An 8,209-nucleotide genomic window follows, 5' to 3' on the forward strand; every position below is an offset into this window, starting at 1 on the left:
CCTGTATCAAACACACCTTAGTCTCCAGAGTGACACCATTGCTCTTCAGTACTTTGGAGAGGTCCCTAACAGCAGACTTTCCCATGGCAATACGTCTTTTAATTTTCTGGCTGCTGGTGCCAAGAGTGTTGACTGTGGAGCCAAGCAGACTGAAGTTCTTAACAATCTCAATCCCTTCACCATCCATCCTGATGCTGCCAATTGGTCCAGTGGTGAAAACCTTTATATTCTTGATATTGAGCCTCAATCCATATTGAAGGCTGCAGTCCTTGACCCTCTGCAGCAAGAATTTCAGGTCTTCCTCATTTTCAGCAAGCAGGGTTGTGTCATCTCCATAAGGCAGGTTGTTGATAGATCTCCCAACAATCCTGACGCCACACTTCTCCTCATAGAGCCCAGCCTTCAGGATAATCTGTTCTGTATACAAGTTGAAAAGGTATGGAGATAGGACACATCCCTGGCATACACCCTTACCATTTTTGAACCATGCAGTGTTTGCTTGCTCTGTTCTGACGACTGCCTTTTGGTCCAAGCATGGGTTTCACGTTAGCACGATCAAGTGTTCTGGGATTCCCATTCTTCTCAGAGTCAGCCACAGTTTGTTATGATCCACATAGTCAAACTCCTTTGCATAATTAATGAAACACAGATAGACATTTTTCTGGTATTTCCTGCTTTCAGCTAAGATCCATCTAACATTAAGTACAATATCCCTAGTACCACGACCCCTTCTAAACCAAGTCTGGACTCTGGCAGTTCTCTGCTCATGTGCTGTTCCAGTCATTTTTGGATAATCTTCAGTATAATCTTGCTTGCATATGAAATCAATGATATTGTTCTGTAGTTTTCATACTCTATTGGGTCACCCTTATTGGGAATGGGAACAAATATAGATCTCTTCCAGTCAGTTGGCCAAGTGGTTGTTCTTCAGATTTCTTGGCACAACTTGGTGAGCATGTCCAGGGCAGCATCTGTTAGCTGAAATACATTAATTAGTATACCATCTATTCCTGGGGCCTTATTTTTTGCTATTTCCTTCAAAGCAGCCTGAACTTCCTCTTGCTTATATATTATTTCATGAAATTCTTCTTTGTCAATTCCTTTCAATACAGTGACTCAGTAGATACTTTCCATCTTCTTTTAATACTTCCTGGACCATTTAATATTCTGCCTAAAGCATCCTAGATTATAGCAACTCAAGGTTTGAATTTGTTCTTCAGTTCCTTGAGCTTACGAAATGCTGAACGAATTCAGTCCTTTTGATTTTCTGACTCCAGCTCCTTCCACATTTCATTGTAATATTTTGCTTTGTCATCCTGTGCTGCCGTTTGGAATCTTCTATTCAACTCTTTAGTATCTTGAATTCTTCCTTGTGATTTGGCTTCTCTGTGCTCCAGTGCACTTTTCAGAGTCTCTTCTGACATCCATTTTGGTCTTTTCTTCCTCTTCTGTCTTTGCAATGACAGTTTGCACTCCTCCTGGATGATACCCTTGATATCCTCCCACAACTCATCTGGCCTTCGCCATTAGTGTTCAAAGCTTCAAACCTGTTCCTGAGATGGTTCTGAAATTCAGGTGGGATAGACTCAAAGTCATGTTTTGGTTCCCATGGACTTGGTTTAATTTTCCTCAGCTTCAGCTTGAACTTGCATATGAGTAGTTGGTGGTCTGTTCCACAATCAACTCCTGGCTTTGTTTTCACAGCTGATATTGAGCTTCTCCAGCAGTTCTTTCCACAGATGTAATCGATCGATTCCTATGCATACCATCCGGTGAAATCCATGTGTATAAGCTGCATTTATGTTTCTTATAAATTTTATTTGCAATTAATAAGTCATTGATTCTGCACAATTCATTCTATCTCCAGCTTCATTTCTGTCACCAAATTCATGTTTTTTAACTACTGATTCTTCTTCTCTGTTCCCAACTTTTGCATCCCAGTCACCCATTATTATCAATGCATCCTGATTGCATGTTCGATCGATCTCCGATTGTAAAAGTTTGTAGAAATCTTCTATCTCCTCTTCCTTGACTCTGGCTGTTGGTGCATATATCTGAATGATAGTGGTACTCACTGGACTTCCTTGTATGCATATGGATATTATCCTGTCACTGACAAAATTGTACTTCAAGACAGATCTAGCAATGACTTTTTTAACTATGAAAGCAACCTCCATTTTTCTCACCATTTCATCTCTGGAGTAATATATCATATAATCATCTGACTCAAAATGCCCCATGCAGGTCCATCTCATCTCACCAGTGCCTAGTATGTCAATATTTATGCATTTCATTTCTTTCTTAACAATATATAATTTTGAAAAGTTATAGAGACAAAGCACATCCCTGACATATTCCCTTCCTGATTTTGAACTATGCAGTGTTTCCTTGCTCTTTTCTGAGGACTGTCTCCTGGTCCCAGTATAGGTTTTGTATGAGCAGAATCTGGTGTTCTGGGATTCCTCCCATTCTTCTCAAGGTTAGCCACAATTTGGTGTTACTTACAAAGTCAAATAACTTTACCTAGTCCATGAAACATAGATAGACATTTCTCTGGGACTCTGCTTTGAGCCAAGATCCATCTGATATTGGCAATGATGTCTCTAGTGCCAGGCCTTTTCTAAACTCCACTTATATTTCTGGTAGTTCTCTGTCGATGTACTGTTTCCGTCATTTTTGGATGATCTTCAGCAGGATTTTCCTTGCATGTGATATTAATTATGTTGTTAGGCACAGTTGAGTTGAGTATGACTCATAGCAAACTTATGAACAAAATATCTGAACCCTGTTCAATCCTGTACCATCCTCACACTTCCTGACACACAAGAGCCCATTGCAGCAGTTACCCTGTCAATCCACCTGGTTGAGGGTCTTCCTCTCCTTTGTCGACCCTTCACCCTTCCCAACACCATGTCGCTTTCCAAGGAATAGCTCCTCCTAGCAACATGCCAAAATATGTGAGATAAAGCCTCATCATTCTTGCCTCCAAAGAGCACTCCAGCTGTACCCTCTCCAAGACATATTTTTTGATAGTTTGTTCTTTTGACTGTCCATGGGATGTTCAGTGTCTTCTCCAGCACCACAGCTCAAAGGTGTCAATTCTTTTTCTGTGATCCTTATTCCTTGCCCAGCACTCAGATGTATAGCAAATGATCAGAAAGACCGTGGCATGAATCAGATGCACCTTAGTCCTCAAACTGACATCATTACTTCACAATAATTTGGAGAGGTCCCTAACTGCAGATTTTCCCAGAGCAGTGCATCTTCTTATTTCCTGACTGCTGGTACCAAGGATGTTTACTGGGGATCCAAGCAAGATGAAGCCGTTGACAGTGTCAATCTCCTCTCCACGCATCTTGATGTTGCTTATCAGTCCAGTGGTAAGAATCTTTTTCTTGACGTTTAGATGCAATGTATACTGAAGGCTTAATTCCTTTATTTTTTGCAAGAAGGGCTTCCAGTCCTCTTCATTTTCAGCAAGCAAGGTTGTGCCACCTGCATAACACAAGTTATTGATGAGTCTCCCTCCAATCCTGATGCTACACTCCTCTTCATAGAGTCCAGATTATCAGATAATTTGCTCAGCATACAGATTGAATAGTTATGAGGATATTAGTAATACCATTCAGTAATTTCTGCACTCTATCTACTTTTGGATCTCTTCCAGTTACTTGGCCAGATGGTTGTCCCTCAGATTTCTTGGCAGAGCCTAGTAAGTACTGCTAGGCCTGCATCTGTTTGTTGTAATATGTCATTTGGTATTCCATCAATTCCTGGGGCCTTGTTTTTTGCCAGTTCTTTCAGAGCAGCTGAATTTCCTCCTTCATCACCATTGCCTCTTGTATATAAGTTGTTCATGAAATTCTTCTGTGTCAGCCACTTCTTTTTGGTACAATGACTCTGTGTATTCCTTTCATCTTCTTTTGATGCTTCCTGGATCATTTAATATTCTGCCCATAGCATCCTTAAGTATTGCAACTTGAGTCTTGAATTTGTTCTTCAATTCTTTCTGTTTAAGAAAGGCCAAGTGAGTTTGTCCCTTGTGATTTCAAAACTTTAGCTTTTTGCACATTTCACTATAATACTTTGCTTTGTCTTCTCATGCTGCCCTTTGAAATCTTCTGTTCAGCTCTTTTTCTCCTGGTTTCTTCCCTTTCCTTTGGCTTCTCTGCACTCCAGTGAAATCCACTAGAGCTCCCTATAGTAATTCATATTGGTTTGTTGTTATGTCAACTATGTGTCTTAGTGACTCTATGAACAATAGCTCTGAACATTGCCAACCTTGCCATGTCTGGCACACCTGGCCCAAAGCATAGTGGCACTGAATTTAGTGTGACATACTTCCTCTGGGAGGCTGCCTCTGGCTCCCGGGCTGAGTTGTGTAGTTTCCTCTGTTCTTCTGTTAGGCTTTGTGCTTGTATCTGACATAACACATTAGGCTTTCACTCTTCATCAGCTTGTGTTCCTCCACCAGAAAGGAAGCTACTTTTGTCTTTTTCTTGAGACTTTATATGATAAATAAAACACTTGTCTATTATAATTTTAATATTAGATATAAATGATTGTAAATATGTATAATAATCCATACTGAAGATCTTAAAAATGAAAATAAGTAGAATATAATTAAATGAAGCATAATTTTTTTTCATATATGTATAATCATTCTGTGGAGCTTTTTGGAAGCAAGAGTGGCATCCACTTCCTAAACAACATGTCTCTGGAAACTCTATGAACTTTGAGAAACGAAGGTAGTTATAGAAGTGCTTCAGGTCTCTTGTTCATAGAGTCACTATGAGGCGTGCTCAACTCAATGGCAATCAACAATAACAACAACAACAATGGGGCTTTGGTGCAAGTTTACAGAGTAAACTGGTTTTCTATTCATATCCGATGTCTGGTGATTTTATACTAACTACAATACTGACAAATAACCACACTCTTCCTTCTTCTTTTGACTTTATTAATTCCACCTTACATGTTTCTGCCTTCTGAACATTAACTCTGGGCAAATACTGCCTTTTTGATCTTGTACAGTTGATTGTCCACAGAGCGAGTACCTCTTTGGTGATTCTGTTCACTTTGTATATTTGTCTATTATTGTGCAACAGATCACCAACTACTCATATGCAAGTTCAAGCTCAAATTGAAGAAAATGAAATCAAATTAACAGAAACCAAAGTTTGACCTTAAGTCTATCCCACTCAAATTTCAAAACCAGCTCAGTAACAGGTTGGAGGCCTTGAACACCAATGAGTGAAGATCAATGAGCTGTGGAAGGATGTAAAGAATACAATCCATTAAGAATGCAAAAGGTCGGTCAGTCTGTTCTGACCCATTCATAGTCTGTTATGAATATCTAATAAACTTCTATTTCTTTCTGTTACTCTCATTTGGTATTGGTGTCTTTCTTGTATTTCCGAGTCAGAACTTTCTGGTTCTTACTTAATAGGCCCCTGGACCTCTTTTGGAAATCATCCCCTTGACATTTTGGGGGCTCATCATCCAGAATAGAATTTCCAAGGACTCCTGACCACTGAGGATTCTTCTACTGTGATAACTATGGGTCAACCTTCTTCTAAAGTTAAGTTACACCTTTGGAGTGCCTCTTGGACTCCCAATGGAATCCCTAAAGAAGAAGAAATAAGTTTTCTTTTCCAATGTGTATGACTAGTCTACCCTTTGGGGGACTCTGAAAGATGGCCAGTGGGGTATAGTTTTACTATAACACCACTTTACAATTAGACTTGTTTTGCAAAAGTCAGGGGAAGTGGAGTGAAATACCTTATGTTCAGGCATTTATATTTTTAAGAGATCAAATCTCTTTATGTACAAAATATGGGCTCGAGGTAGACCCTAAACTCAGCAGCATAATCCCCTCTAGAGAGCTTGAAATCAACTCTGGGAAAAGAGAAATTTTTAAATGAAAATATTCCCTCAACTGAGGTGACAGCACCACTGTATAATGTTCCTAACCCACCCCTCCAAATATATCCTTCCTTGCTTCCTCTTCAGAAAGTGGGATGGAATAATGGGCAAGCTATGCAGGTGTATGTTCCCTTCTCCATGAGTGATTTGCAAAACTGCAAGGAAAAGTTAGAATCTTTCTCTACTGATCCAGGAAAATTTATTGATGAATTCCAGAAAGTTATTTCTATCTTTAATATGACGTGGAAAGACCTAATGGTTCTCTTATCCTTCTGTTTTTCTCCTGATGAAAAACTGAGAATATTGGTGGCAGCGAGTCATAGAGCAGACAAGTTCCAGGTCAATAGCCCTCAGCTAGTAGATGGGGCAACTGCAATCCCAGACCAAAATCCTGACTGGAATTACCAGCCAGACCAACCAGGAAATCAGGGACAAGCTGATTGGGACTACATGCAGACTTGCTTGCTTGAGGGGATGAGAGAAATTCAGATTAAACCAGTTAGTTACTCAAAAATAAATTACTCAGAATGAAGAAGAAAATCCAGCAGCCTTTAGGGGAAGACTTGTTGAAGACATGAGAATGTTCACAAACTTAGATCCTGAAAGCCCCGAAGGCAGAGTAATTCTAAATACTCATTTTATAAATCGGTGGCCCCGAATATTAGAAGAAAGCATCAATGAAAGGCAATGGGGCCTCAAAGTGATCCGAATGAACTTTTAAAACAGGCTGTCACTGTTTTTAACAACCAAGATGGAGATAGAGAGAGATAAAGAGAGACAGAGAGAGAGAGAAAGAGAGAGAGACAACCAGATAATGGCCAAAATTATTGGGGAAGCTATTGCTGCCCATTTACGGACTGTGTCAGGAAAAGGAAATCTTAATAATAAATAGCCAATGCCACTCAAAGGTAATAAAGGGACTCAGAATTACATCCGTTAGCTTGGCCACTTTAGTAGAAAGTGTCACAGGTGAGAATCACAGGTAAGCAAGGGGGTAGAGAGGAAAATCCCACTCACTTGCTTTAAGTGTGGATCTGAAGGATCCACATGGTCAAATCCACAGAGGACAGAGGAGGCCCAGGCTCCCACTTGACAACAAAGGAGGACGTTTCAACAACTCAAATCCTCCCAGAAGAGCCGTAGGTGAGCATTGACATTGCCGGTGAGTCCATCCATTTTCTCCTAGACACAGGAGCCTCTTATTCGGTCCTACAAGCCTTCTCAGGTCACTCTCTTCCTGCTATTTCTTAGTTGTTGGAATTGACAGGAAATCCTCGTAAGCAGTTCTTTACACCCCCCTCTGCCTTGCATGTGTACTTCCTAGCTGTTTTCTCATCAGTTTTTGGTAATTTCTGCAACTCCTTCACCCCTCTTAAAGAGAGATTTTGTGTTTAGATTTAAGACCAAAATCCTGTTTTCTCCAGCCACGAAGATACTAGAGCTGGCCTCTGTTCAACCTGAAGATCCTGCAATGTTACCTCCAGAATTTAGAGATCTAGACCCCAAAGGTTTGGGCGTCTGGGTTACCTACCCAGGCAGTGAATGTAAAATCTATTAAAATAGTTGTTAAGCCTGGAGTAAGTTATCCAAAACAGAGACAATATAGAAATTCTCCTGAAGATTGGAGAGGTCTGGCCCCTATGTTAGATAATTAAAAGAAGCTGGTCTAATTACTGAAATGATGTCTCCTTACAAAACTCCTATTCTGGTTGTAAAACAACCCAATAGTAAATGAAAGTTGGTCCAGGACTTGAGAATAATAAATAACGTAGTGTTGTGCCTTTATATCCTGTAGTTCCTAACCTTTATACTATAATAGGCAAAGTGCCAGCCAATTCTACCTATTTCATGGTACTAAATCTTAAAGATGACCTTCTAGTATGTAGCCCAACCTATAAGGCCTCAGTTTAGGATACTTGAAGCACTGAGACTTTTTTAGGTGAAGAAAGTTTTAAAGTGTCCAAAGAAAAGGCCCAAATTTGCCTCTCTGAAGTTCATTTCTTGAGATTCATTTTGGCATAACAGCAGAAAACTCTCCCCAGGTTGTGTTGAAACGATACTCAGCGTATCTTCCCCAGTAATGTTTGAGGATGACTGGGTAATTTCAAGATCAAGATTCATCAATTTAAAGAGTTAACCAAACTTTTATATGATAAATTAAAAGGGGGGGAATAACCTAGAATAGACTACTAAGCATATGTACAAAGATAGAGGCCCTCTTTAGGCTCCTGTGCTAGGCATTCCTCATTATCAGCCTTTTATTTTGAAAACTATCTTCCCTCTG

The sequence above is a fragment of the Elephantulus edwardii genome, unplaced genomic scaffold (genome assembly GCF_000299155.1).
Source record: "Elephantulus edwardii isolate Elephantulus edwardi_28Jun2011 unplaced genomic scaffold, EleEdw1.0 scaffold00023, whole genome shotgun sequence".
Classification (NCBI taxonomy): domain Eukaryota; kingdom Metazoa; phylum Chordata; class Mammalia; order Macroscelidea; family Macroscelididae; genus Elephantulus; species Elephantulus edwardii.